This window comes from Lathyrus oleraceus, chromosome 1 (assembly GCF_024323335.1).
Source record: "Lathyrus oleraceus cultivar Zhongwan6 chromosome 1, CAAS_Psat_ZW6_1.0, whole genome shotgun sequence".
In the NCBI taxonomy this organism is placed as follows: Eukaryota; Viridiplantae; Streptophyta; class Magnoliopsida; order Fabales; family Fabaceae; genus Lathyrus; species Lathyrus oleraceus.
This window is the reverse complement of record NC_066579.1, coordinates 353,039,066-353,052,899: the sequence shown is the minus strand read 5'-3', so window position 1 is coordinate 353,052,899 and position 13,834 is coordinate 353,039,066.

Below are 13,834 nucleotides of genomic sequence, written 5' to 3'. Positions count from 1 at the left end.
GGAGTCTTGCCATTTGCAGACTACCATTCCATCAAATAAATTTGAGCCTTTATCCAATTCTTTGCACTCTTATTTGTTCCTATTCAACAAATGTTTTGCATGTTTTAATTGATAAATATCATTGTTTTAAATAAATAAAATTTTCATAAATTGTTTTCAAACAAAGTGAACATTCACAATGACAAAAGGGATACTTGGGACGTCTTCAGTGCTCTCCCAAGGATAGCATGATCTCCAAAAGGGTAAGACATTTGTTCATATTCCCAGCATACTTGTATCCTCTTCATTTGTCTTTCAGGTTGTCTCCTCCGCGAGCACAGAAGAAAATTGTACATACCACCAATTCCCCATAGAGTTTGGAGTTTTGGATGCAGTTTCAATCTTCTAATTCCCCAAGTGGGCAGGAAATCCCCAGCATAAGTGGAGTTATCATCAAGTTTGGTTTGTAGCTTTCCCCTGTGGACTTGTCTACTTTTGATCTCCAGCAAATGTGCTCCTCGACCATCCTCAGCAAGGTTGATCCCACTTTTACTCCCCAGTATGGTCACCAGCAGGGTATACATAGTAGTTCGCCTACATGTAATCCCGGGTTTGGGCGTCAGCAGTGTTTCCCTAGTGGAATTGTCTGATCAGAGCCCGTTTGTGGTTTCCTCCCGAGCAGAATGGTTTATGAAGATGTTTATCTTTCCTTCCCCAGCGGAGTAGTGTTCTCTTCTCCTCGGGAAATATGATTTCTTCAGCAGTGCAAGAATGTGTTGGTTTTGAAACTATTTGATTGGTGGTTATTCCCCATAGAGTTCCATCTCCCTCTTCGATAATTTCCCCGGTAGAGTTGCTTCTATGGCGGATTTTATCCGTGTTTAGATCCCTGTAGAGATCTTTGCTTCCTGGTATTCGGTCGTCCCATCAGATTGGATGTTCCCCAGTGGGCCTGACTTTCTCTCTTGAGATGTAGTGCCGGATGTTTGTCCATGGATTCTTGGACCTGTTTGTGTTAGATATGTCTGTTTTGTCAGCATTCATCATACATAAACCACGCATATACATGCATAATTTTGACATCTAGATATTCATATTGCATCCTTTGCCATATATCTTTGTTTGTTGTCTCCTGCTAGTTGGTGATATATATTTCCCCAAGCAGATGTTTGTGTCTGATCTCTCCATATAGAGTCAGCCCTATAGGCAGAAAGTGTTTACCCTTCCTCCCATATTCCCCACTGAGTTATGTCCTTGTGGATGATTGTTATTTCAGTTTCTTCCCAACATATGTACTGGGATGAAGTTTCTCCCCTGAGATGTATCCTCACTGGGTTGAGTCTTGTTTCATTGTGTCTCTCTAGTTTGTTCCTAGATCGACTCCTTTTGTTACTTCCCCTACACTTCCCCGTAGTTTAGATGAATGATTGCTCAGTAACCAGTAATTGTCCATCTTTTCCTCGGCGGAGTCTGTGGCCTTCTACCCGGTAACCGGTAGTTGTAAGTCCTATTTATGTGGTTTTCTACCCTCACATCGGTAGTTGTAAACCCTATCTTTATCCCCTTGCAGAGTTAACCTTATTTTTGTTCATCCTAACCGATGGCGGTTACTCTCTTCTGTGGTTTTCTACCTAGTTTTGGTAGATGTAATCCCCTCTTTGACGGTTATCTTTATCCAATATTCGGTATCGATATTCCTTCGTTGGTGATATATCTCCCAGATCGTTGCCTTTGTCAATGTATCCCCAGCGAGTCATCTTTCATTTACCCTTGGTTGGTAATGATCGTTTCTCCCTTTGATTGGTCATCCTTTTATACTTAGTATTTGGTATCCCTATGTCCTTTCCTTTCGGTCGATTTATCATTTATTAACCCAGTAACCGGTTGTGGATAATCTTCCATGCGAGTATATTATCTATGTTTTTACGGTAATAGATAATATATCTCATGCGCTCTTTGGTTGAAGTCTTTTGTTCTCCCCCAGTCGAGTAAGATTCGTATCCCCTTTTGCGGAGTCGAATGTCCATCCTGTAAATTGAGTTTGCTTTTTAGCCCTCCTTTTGGATGATGAGTGTCTTGGAAATATTCCCCAATTCACGCATTGGTTGGTCACCTATTATATGCCCAGTAACCGGTATCCCTGGTGTTCCTTCCTTTCTGCTCCCTATTATGACTTTTTGTCCCCTGTGGAGTCAGATTTCCTGAGTCGAAATATACCTTTTTAGGTCTTTCCTCAGAAGATTTTGGATGTTTGATATCTCTCACCCTTATACCGGTCTTAGATATTCATTCTCCCCGAGCGTGTTGTTCTCTCACCCTCATACCGTTGTTTTTAATCACATGTCTCCTTGAGCTTATTACCCAGTAACCGATAATACCTCATCCTGTTGTTTCCTCAGATGAGTCCTGTTTGGACATTTACCAGTGAAGTCCCTTAGTGGATGTTCCCCATCTGAGTCCGGATTTTCATCCGAAGTATCCTTTGTGGATAGTTTTCTCTATATTGGCATATTCCCCAATACATGCATCTCTGAGTCAGCTCAAGTCTTTCCATAGATTTATTTTCATGAAATTCCCCTCGTGTCTCTCAGCAAGTCTTAAGTCGTGACCTGCTCACGCATCTTATTCCTTTTCTTATCCCCACTAGAATCCCCAGAGTCTCTGTCCCATTGAGTGTATTACTCATATGGATGGTCAGTTTCTCCTGATTCCTTTTCTCTTTGTGGAACACATATCTCCATAGAGTATTACCTTTTTACATACACACATTTGCATCATGAGGTCTCTTAGGGATCAAAATTCTTCTCTTTGTTATTATTTAAGCCCATTCTACCTCGTCGAGATGAAGATTTTAACCTTCACTTCTCCGGCTAGAATGACCTTAAATAGGGGCATCTGTAAGACCCTAATTTTGACCCTAAGATCCCTCATGGCATCATATCATTGCACATTGCATCTTGCCTCAAGGATCATAGCATCTTGGCTCCTAACCCTAGGGTGGGAACTTTTGAGGGTTGGTTTGAGATCACCAAGCATGCTTGAATTGTATATTATTGCTTTTCTCATTTTATTTACTAACCAAAAGCACAAAAATATGTCACTAATATCTTTTGTTTGTAGCTTGAGCAGTCACAAGGTCTAAAGCTTCTAGGAGATCCTATGTGCATTGATAGGGCCAATTGAAGATGAAAGCAAGCATGACAATGGTTCCCAAAGCTCTCATCCATCAAATATGCCTCCCAAAGTATCTAAATTCATCATTTTGATCAAAACAAATCAAGGGGCTTGAGGCTTGTTTCCCAAGGAAACTCTAATTCATATGTTCATCAACTGTGCCTTGCTCATGAAAAAACCTCAACCTTTGGTCAAATACAATTAAGGGAAGTTATTTAATTCATCATTTCATGCATATTTGAACTTATTTGAGTGTCCTCAATCATCAATTCATCAATATATGAGGTTTGGACTTGAGAAGTTCATCAGTCAATTCATCTGACTATTTTGAAATACAATGAGACCTAACTTTTGATGTGTTTGTCAAATGGAGATGACCCCAAGAGAAACAATTTTCTCAAGAACCATATGAACAACTTTCATGTTCATCAAAAATTGATTTGAAGCTTGGAAGGTCACCATCCATTCCAAGACATTATAGGTCATTTTGACTGAAACCCTAATTTTGGGTCAACTTCCCAAGGCCATAACTCCTTCATTTTTCATGATTTTGAGGTGGAATCAAAATGAATTGGAAAGCTTAAGATGTCTACTTCAAATTTTATGTTGAGCAAAATTTCAAAATCCTAAAAGAAATACATGTGATAATGCAAAACATTATAGGTCACTTTGGACCAAAAGCATTGAAATGTGAAAAAGTCCAACTTCAAGTGCCCATAACTTCTTTATCAAAATCAAAATGATGCAAAATTAAATTCCAAATTTATTGTATTGAAAAGATATACAACTTTTATGTTGAAGATTTTGTCATTTGGAGCATGCATCATTGAAACAGAAGGGCTTGAACTTTGGCCATTTTTCAAAATCTCACATGTACATGTTTTGCACCCTACACTTCATGACCACTTTTCATCAATTTCCAAGTCTCAAATGAAGTTTTGATCAACATAGAAAATGATCCTCATGCAAAAATCTTTCCAACCATTACTCATAAGGTTGTGTTTCAAGTTTGGACATAGCATTTTTGAAGACATGAACACATTGGTGCATTTTTGAAAATCAATAAAATTTGCATTGCATGAGCCATTACTACATAATCTGCATGTCCAGTTTGCATATGCTGATGATTAGCTTCCAAATCCAAGTGGAATTGGGCCCTCCATGCGCCTGTACAGGCCCATGCATGGAGGCCCTTTCCATTCATACAATGGAATGTTCATGCATATCAGCTGCTTTCTTCTATAAATACAATGCTCATGCCTCTCATTTCAGCAACTTGAAGGCACCCTAAATGCTGCACAACTGATCCCTCAACCTCACTCAAAAGGAACTCACCATTTTCATTCACAATTTTCAGATCTGAATTTTAATTTCCTCAATTGATTTTCAGATCTAAAAGTTCCTAAACCTTGTTACCTCATTCCCTAGAACAAACTGCAAGCATCAGCTCCAAGGAATTATGCTCTCAAACTCTGCAAATCTGAGGTTTACTTCAGTTTTTATTTTCTTCGAATCAGCTCATATTGTGCTTGTTTCTTGCTGTTGTTGTGTGATCTGAAGTCCTCTGCATAGAGGCAACATTCTTGAGCTTCGCATTTTCAAAATCCATTAAGTTCAATTGAACACCACAGAAATTCCATCTTTGATTTCTCTCAATGTAGAAACCTAGAGTGGATTTGGTTGGTACAGGGGTGATGTACATCACCCCAGCTTTCGATTGATACCTAGATCGTGGCATTTGGTGAACATTTTTTTCTCTGCAAGTTTGAGCTTCACCGGAAGCTGGCCGGAGAAGACGGTGGCGCAGGTCACCGTCCAATCTCCAGATTCAATCATGGTCGTGTGTTTGTGTTTCCAGATCAAATCTCGTCCGTTCCATGTTATGACTTATTTAAATGCAACATGTGATGCATTGACCAAGGAACACGGTAGGCGCGCGTGTGTGAGCCTCATGATTTGCTAGTTCAATTAATGAGATCAGATCAGACGCTCCACGTTTTTCATCATTTTTAAATTTCTGATTTCATTTTCTTTTATTTCTTTTAATTCCATTTCATTTTAAAAATTCATATCTCCTTCATTATTGGTCCAAAAAATATGAGACCAATTGCATTTTTCTTTCTTTTAATTTCTAGTTTCTAAAAATGATTTTTAATATTTTTTATTTTATCATTTGATATATTTTTAGGAATTTTCTCTTTTCTGGTTATTTTTAATTCATTTTAAATAGTTTTTGATATTCAAAAAATACATAAATATTATTCCAACCTCTTTGAATGATGCTAGATCTATGAATAATATTCTCATCAATTTATTAATTGATTTGAGATTTATTTGAGATTTTAATTCAATTAGGTCATTTTTATGCATTTTTAATTGATTAAAAGTAGTTTCTGCCTTCTAAAAATGCTAAAATTTTTTGTCAAACTTTGTTTGACCTTGTTGAACTTGGGATAATTCACTTGGACTTTTCAAAGTTGATTTGAAGTGAATTTGAAGTTTGACCTTTCTTTATTATTTTAATTCAAGTATTATTTTAATTTTGAAAAATACCAAAAATATTTTATTTGTTTCTTGACTTCTAATCTTCATCTTGCTTCTGTTTACTATTTGTTTGACCTTGATCTCATATATCTTTGGTCAATGCTTGTTGATTATTTCATTTCATTTTCATTAATGTGCTTTATTATTCATCTTCTTCTTCTTCTTCTTCTTCTTCTTTTCTTTTTTTGATCAATGAGTTAAAGATTGGTGGTTAGCCTTGATACATAGGAGGTTTAACCTTCCTTGATTCAAATCTAATTCAACTTGATCATGGATCAAGTGAATAGATTTGCATTAAGGATAGGTTGCTTCCTAATCAAGCAAAGAACCTAAATCAATACAAGATCATTTCTCATCTTCTTTTTGGCATGGCAAGTTGTAGGAGCTTGATTCACTAATCAAGATCTCCAACTTGTATTGTTGCCTACATTATTATTGACCGGCCTCAGATAGTTGCGACTTCTACATAAGTCCAATTACGATTGCTTAACATAGCGCTAAATTGCCTTATGACACACTAACTCTAATACTAACCATTAACCATTAACATTTAATTCTTGCACTTTACATTTATGCAATTTACTATTCTTGTACATATTATTCATTTGCTTTTGCCCTTTGCTCATTTGAGTACATGTTTATGTTAATGCAATTTGCCTTTTGCTCACTTGAGCACATAATTGTGTATATATTATTGTGCTTGTGTTTTGTTTTTATTGTTGTGGACCAAATGCAAAAATGGACAAATGGACTTAGTTTCTAGGACATTCCCTATGCAAAAATGGAGTAAAAATGCCTCAATGTTGAAGATGGATTAGAAGGACCAAATAACTAAACTCATTCTTGTCCATTCTTGATTTACTTCATGGAACTCTTTGATGTGTGTGCTTTTGTGCTAGGGAATCCTATTTGAGCCAAATTGAAGAACCATTGTCATGTGCTTCAAAGAGAAAGATACAAGAGCCATTGGGGATCTTCTAAGAGCTTGCTTGATTAATTTGATTACTTGAGCTTACACTTATTTGCTTGCTTATTCCAAAGGATGGGAGCTACTTGGATCATCAATATGATCTCAAGAGAGGAACTCCATTTGTGGTCTTGTTTCTTATCCTTCATCTCTTGTATGATTAGGACTTAATCATTCTTCTTCTTTCCTCCACTCTAACCCAAGCCAAAACATTTGTGCAAACATTTAACACTTGTTTCCAAACATTAGAAACCTAAGCCTTATGCTTTTGATTTTCAAACTCCCTTTTCATAACACTTATTTTGAATTGAATCTTTAAGTCAACTTTGACCATATTTTGTAAATACTTTCCATTGGTAAATATAACTCATTCAAATGCTTTTGTGGTTTCCATGGCCACTTTCTCATCAAAACTTCTCAAAACCTTTAGCTATTAGGTTTGAGTTATCCTTGAGGTAGATGTAATTCTCACCTATACCCTTAGTGACGGACAATAAGTCTTCCATGCTTATTATAGGGTTAACCCCTCACTAGCATGTTGAAGTTATCCTCACATGGTGGATTTATGGTTTTAGGTTGAGTTTTCTCCCTTGGATAACAAAAGACCTTAAGGCTTTTGGACCAATCAATTCACCAACTTGTTTTGAGATTTTTACCCCGAACTACGAGGTTTTGATCCTAATCTTTTTTAAGATGGTACGTAGGCAATGGGTTTATCCATCCAAACACAAATTGTAAATAACTTGTATATTCTCTTCTCATCTCTTCATTCATGTTTACACAGATAAATTTTCACAAAATACCAACCTTAAAACAAGTATGAAAAGGGCTCCCAAGGAGTACCTAGGATGTTTTGGGTGCTTAAAACCTTCCCATTACATAACCAACCCCCTTACCCTGATCTCTGACATTTTTATTAGTTTTTGATTCGATAAAACTTCTTGGTTTTTGTTCGCTTTCTAACCATTCCTTTGGATAAATAGAAGTGCGGTGGCGACTCGATTTGTATGGTTTCCTTTTGATTTAGACAATAAATCTAAAGGTAACGAATACCCCGCTACAATCTCTCCCAAAACAAACCCAATGAAAGAGGGGTAAGGAGGATGCCAAGGTATGATCCCAATGCTAATGCTTATGATGAAAGTGCATGAGGGATCTTAGGGTCAAAATTGGGGTCTTACAGCTGCCCCTATTTAAGGACATTCTAACTGAGGAGGCGAAGGTTAAAATCTTCATGTCAACTCAGTAGAATGGGCTTAAATAACAACATATAGAAACAAATTTTGATCCCTAAGAGACCATCATGATGCATATGATATGAATGCCAAAAGTAAATTCTTTGTGGGGAAATATTGCCACAAAGGTAAAGAAATCGGAGAGACCGAAAGTCCGCAGGAGTAAAATGCATTCGGGAAGGAAAACTCATTGGGGAGACCGAGACTCAGGGGGATAAAGGGTTTATGCGTAGGCCAGACTACGACTTAAAACTACTGGGGGACTCGAGGGATTCCATACAACATGGAAAAGACTCAACCGGGGAACTAACAACATCTACAGGGGATACGAGTAAGTCAGGATAAAACTGAAATACTTGAATCATGCAGGGAAAAGCGATTTCACTAAGGAAATGCGCACTCAACTCAACTGGAGAGAAATGAACTTCAACACAGGAGGAGCAAAAATATATTATCTACTACCTGTTACTGGGTAAGAAGATAATAAAAATCTGACAGAGAGGACATCCGTCATCAGTTAGGATGAACATATCAAGGATGACTCGCTGAGAAATAATAGAAGGAAATTCACTATTGGTTACTGGGTAAGAATAGCCTTGCTGGGGAAAACTGCAAAAAATAGGATTTATAACTACCAGTTACTGGGCAGAAGACCAACGGTGAGAGTATCCGTCATCGGTTAGGATGAACATATCAAGGATAAACTCAACAGGGAAGAAAATCTGTCATCGGTTAGGATGAACATATCAAGGATAGACTTGCCTGGGATTATCAAGGAGGATACCCGTCATCAGTTAAGATGAACATATCAAGGATAAACCAACTGAACAAAAAGTAGGAATTACATCTATCGAATGCTGGATAGAAGACCATCAAAGAGAAAATCTGTCACCGGTTAGGATGAACATATCAAGGATAGACTCTGTGAGGGGAGAAAATAGGAATTACATCTATCAGTTACTGGATAGAATCAAGAGAGAGAATTCACCACTGGTTAAAGTGAACATATCAAGGATCAACTCTGCGGGGAAAGTAGGGTTTACAACTACCGGATACTGGGTAGAATACCACAAATAGAAAGAAACCTGTCATTGGTTAGGATGAACATATCAAGGATTAACTCTATGGGCAACAAGAATAGGGATTACAACTACCTTTTTACTGGGTAGAATACCAAAAAGAGAATATCCGTCACCTGTTAGGATGAACATATCAAGGATAGACTCAAGCAGGGGAGAGAAAGATACCTGTCACCAGTTAGGGTGAACATATCAAGGATATACTTCCGAGGGAATCAGATCCACTAGGGACTCTACTGCTGGGACAACTGGGATACTTTTGTCGGGTATTGGGTAAGAAGTAACAAACTGCAAACTAAGAAGAATATTACCAATTACTGGGTAATAGACTCTTAGGGAACTCAAAGTATCTATCTAGGTAGGAGCTAGAAAGAAACAGTCAATCAAGACTCAACCCAATGAGGACATAACTCAAGGGGAGTGGTTCCATCCAAATAAACAACTGGGGAGGAAACTGAAGTAAAAATCATCCACAAGGAAACAACTCAATGGGGAAGAGGAGAAAGGTTAAAATCTTTCTGCCTAAGGGGCTGACACTCTACAATTGAGGGAGGACAGACACCGAAATTTGTATGGGGATAAAGTACCGCCATATAGGGAATGAGAATCTCAAACCAACAATTTTAATATATATGTGAATATGAAAATATGAAATTATATGAATGTATATGTGATGATTATGCTGACACGGATAATCACAAAGGATAGAAAGGTATCGCAAAGAAAATGAATCATCGGTACAATCCTCAGTCAATCTACAAAATATGGAGACAACTGCTGGAGAACAGCGAGATCAACAATCCAAAAAGGCTCAACCCCAATTGGGGAAGGAGGAGATCTGCTGAGGAGAGAGAAATATCACCGAACCTGTGGGGAATTTTAGGTCAACACCATAAAAATGGGAGACAACCCTACAAGGAAACAAACTGCTAAGAAACCACGAGGAAACTCTGATTGGGGAGCAAGTCGACTGGCGTTTGGCGGGGAAACCAATGCGATCAGCTGGGGAAATCAACCATTTCTGCTGAAGGAAACCAAACTCCACTTGGGAAGGCAGAAACTCTGTCGAGGGAGACAAGTCACAGGGTACCTGAATCAACCAACTCAGCTAAGAAAAAGGAACGAAGCTCTACTAGGGAATCAAAAATTCCACTGAGGAACTGAATCAACACAATCGTCCAAGGATACCCGAAGGGTTAACTACTCGGGGGACCTCAGATGTTCCGCACTCAAGGACTTGTTATCCATCGGAATGCTGTTGATATTTCTTTCAATTGGTTTGGAAAATTCTTGCTTTATATGTTTTTAAGAAAAAACTTTAAAAAATTTAAATTTTCAAAAAAAATAATCATAATAAAATTTAAACTATTGGCTGAAATAAATAAGAGTAGAAACAATTGGATAAAAGCTCAACTTTATTTGATAGAATGGTAGTCTATAAATGACAAGACTACATAGATTTTTACAAAGTTGAAAATGGTAATTTACATCAAAAAGGGTTACATTGAATACAAATGATCCTTAATCCTTCCACCAACTCTTGATATCCATTGTCCTCTTGACCGCCGCCGGGGTGATGAATTGATGTCAACCCTTGTGCTCAATCAAATCTTCAAAACACTAAAGATCAGCATAATGTAGTTACTTACCATAATCTCTAATTTTTGCATAAGTTGCCCCAGGATGGAGTACTCAACTTATCGGGAAATTATTTCTATTTTTATGTCTCTAATTTTTGTCTGGATCGTCCTTTTGGGTTTTCAATCCGCCGAGACGCTCATTTTTGCCTAAGCCTCCCTTTCGGGTTTTCAACTTAGTGAGTTGTTCTTTTCTTTTTTAGGCGAAGTATTTCTTGACTGCATCTGCGTTCACAGGACGAGTGAACTCTTCACCATCCATAGTTGTAAGTATCAACCCACCTCCTGAAAAGGCTCTCTTAACAACATATGGGCCTTCATAATTAGGAGTCCATTTTCCTCTAGAATCTGGCTTGAACGATAAAATCTTCTTGAGCATAAGGTCACCTTCTCTGAACACACGAGGTTTGACCTTCTTATCAAAAGCTTTCTTCATCCTTTGCTAATATAACTGACCATGACACATGGCAGTCAATCTCTTCTCTTCAATCAAATTCAACTGATTAAACCTGGTCTAACACCATTCAGCCTCAGTCAACTTGGCTTCCATGAGCACACGCAATGAAGGAATCTCTACCTCTACGGGGAGCACTGCTTCCATACCATATACAAGAGAAAAATGGGCTGCCCCTATTGAAGTGTGAATAGATGTACGATACCCATGCAAAGAAAATGGGAGCATCTCATGCTAATCCTTGTATGTGACAACCATCTTCTGGATAAACTTCTTAATGTTCTTGTTCGTAGCTTCAACAACCCCATTCATCTTGGGTCTGTAGGGAGAAGAATTATGATGTGCAATTTTGAAGTCTTTTCAAAGAGCTTCCACCATATTGCTATTCAAGTTCGATCCATTGTAAGTAATGATATTACTTTGCACACCATAACGGCATATGATTTGATTCTTGATAAACCTTACAACAACTTGCTTGGTTACATTTGCATACGATGTCGTTTTAACCCATTTTGTGAAGTAATCAATTGCCACCAAAATGAAACGATGTCCATTCGAACATTTGAGTTCAATCATCCCAATCATATCAATTCCCCACATGGAGAAGGGCCATGGGGAAGAGATAACATTCAATAGTGTCGGAGGAACATGAATCTTACCAGCATAAATTTGACACTTGTGGCACTTCTTCACAAATTTGCAACAGTCAGATTCCATTGGCAGTCAATAATAACCTGCTCGCAACATCTTCTTCGCCATTTCATGTCCATTGGAATGAGTACCAAAGGAACCTTCATGTACTTCAGTCATCAACAGGTCTGCTTCGTGTCTGTCCACGCATCTGAGCAAAACCATGTCGAAGTTTCTCTTGTACAATATATCACCATTCAAGTAGAAATTATCGACTAATCTTCTCAAAGTCTTCTTATCTTTCAAAGATGACCCAGACGGGTAACTCTGACTTTGGAGGAAACATTTGATGTCGTAATACCACGGTTTCTCGTCTTTGATCTCTTCCACAACAAACACATGAGTTGGCCTATCAAGACGCATTACAGATAAATTGGGAACTTCATTCCAATAATTTACCATAATCATTAATGCCAACGTTGCAAGAGAGTCTGCCATCCGGTTTTCATCTCGAGGGATATGATGAAACTCAACCTTTGTAAAGAAAGTTGAAATCCTCCTCGCATAATCTCTATATGGTATTAAACCGGGTTGATTTGTCACCCATTCACCTTTGATCTGATTCACAACCAAAGCTGAATCTCCAAAGACATCCAAACACTTGATTCTGAGATTCATGGCCTCTTCAAGCCCCATAATGCAAGCTTCATATTCTGCCATGTTGTTTCTACACTTGAAAGTTAATCTAGTTGTAAATGGTACATGCGTACCTTGAGGAGTAATGATCACTGCCCCAATGCCATTTCCATATTGATTAACAGCTCCATCAAATACCATGCCCCAACGGGAACCAGGTTCTGGCCCTTCTTCAAGCAATGGTTCATCACAATCTTTCATTTTCAAGTATAAAATCTCTTCATCAGGAAAATCATACTGCACTGACTGATAATCTTCAATCGGTTGGTGAGCCAAATGGTCAGCCAAGATACTACCCTTGATTGCTTTCTGAGATCGGTATTCAATATCATACTCTGAAAGCAACATCTGCCAACGGGAAATCCTCCTAGTTAAAGCAGGCTTCTCAAATGTATACTTGATTGGATCCATTTTGGATATCAACCAAGTGGTATGATTCAACATATACTGACGCAGACACTTAGCAGCCCAAGCCAATGCGCAACAAGTTTTCTCAAGCATAGAATACCGAGTCTCACAGTCGGTGAACTTCTTACTGAGGTAGTAAATTGCAAATTCTTTCTTTCTAGTCTTATCTTGCTGACCTAGAACACAACCCATACTATCTTCAAGCACAGTCAAATACATGATCAACAGTCTACCTTCAACAGGTGGAGACAAAATCGGAGGTTCAAGCAAATATTCCTTGAGACTATCAAAAGCTTTCTGGAAATCTTTGGTCCAATCACAAGACTGATCTTTCCGAAGAAGCTTGAATATAGGCGCACATGTGGCAGTCATGTGGGAAATGAATTTGGAAATATAATTCAAGCGGCCGAGAAAACCCCTGACTTGCTTCTCAGGTTTGGGCTCAGGCATCTCTTGTATTACTTTGACCTTGGTAGGATCAACTTCAATACCCTTCTCGTCGATAATAAATCACAGTAGCTTACCAGAACGAACACCAAAAGTACACTTATTGGGATTCAAACGGAGTTTATATTTCCTCATACGCTAGAATAGCTTCAACAAATGCTCAACATGTTCCTCTTCATTAATTGATTTAGCAATCATGTCATTGACATAAACTTTAATCTCTTTATGCATCATATCATCAAAAAGAGTAGTCATTGCTCTCTGGTAAGTCACACCAACATTCTTCAAACCGAAAGGCATCATTCTATAATAGAATGTTCCCTAAGGTGTAATGAATATGGTCTTCTCCATATATTCGGGTGCCATCTTGATCTGATTATATCTGGAAAATCCATCCATAAACGAAAAGACTTTGAATTTAGCAGTATTGTCTACCAACATATCAATGTGTGACAGAGGGAAATCATCTTTCATACTGGATTTATTCAAATCTCTGTAATCAACACACATGCGGACTTTTCCATCTTTCTTCGACACTGGTACAATATTGGCCACCCATTACGGATACTCAACAGTTACAAGGA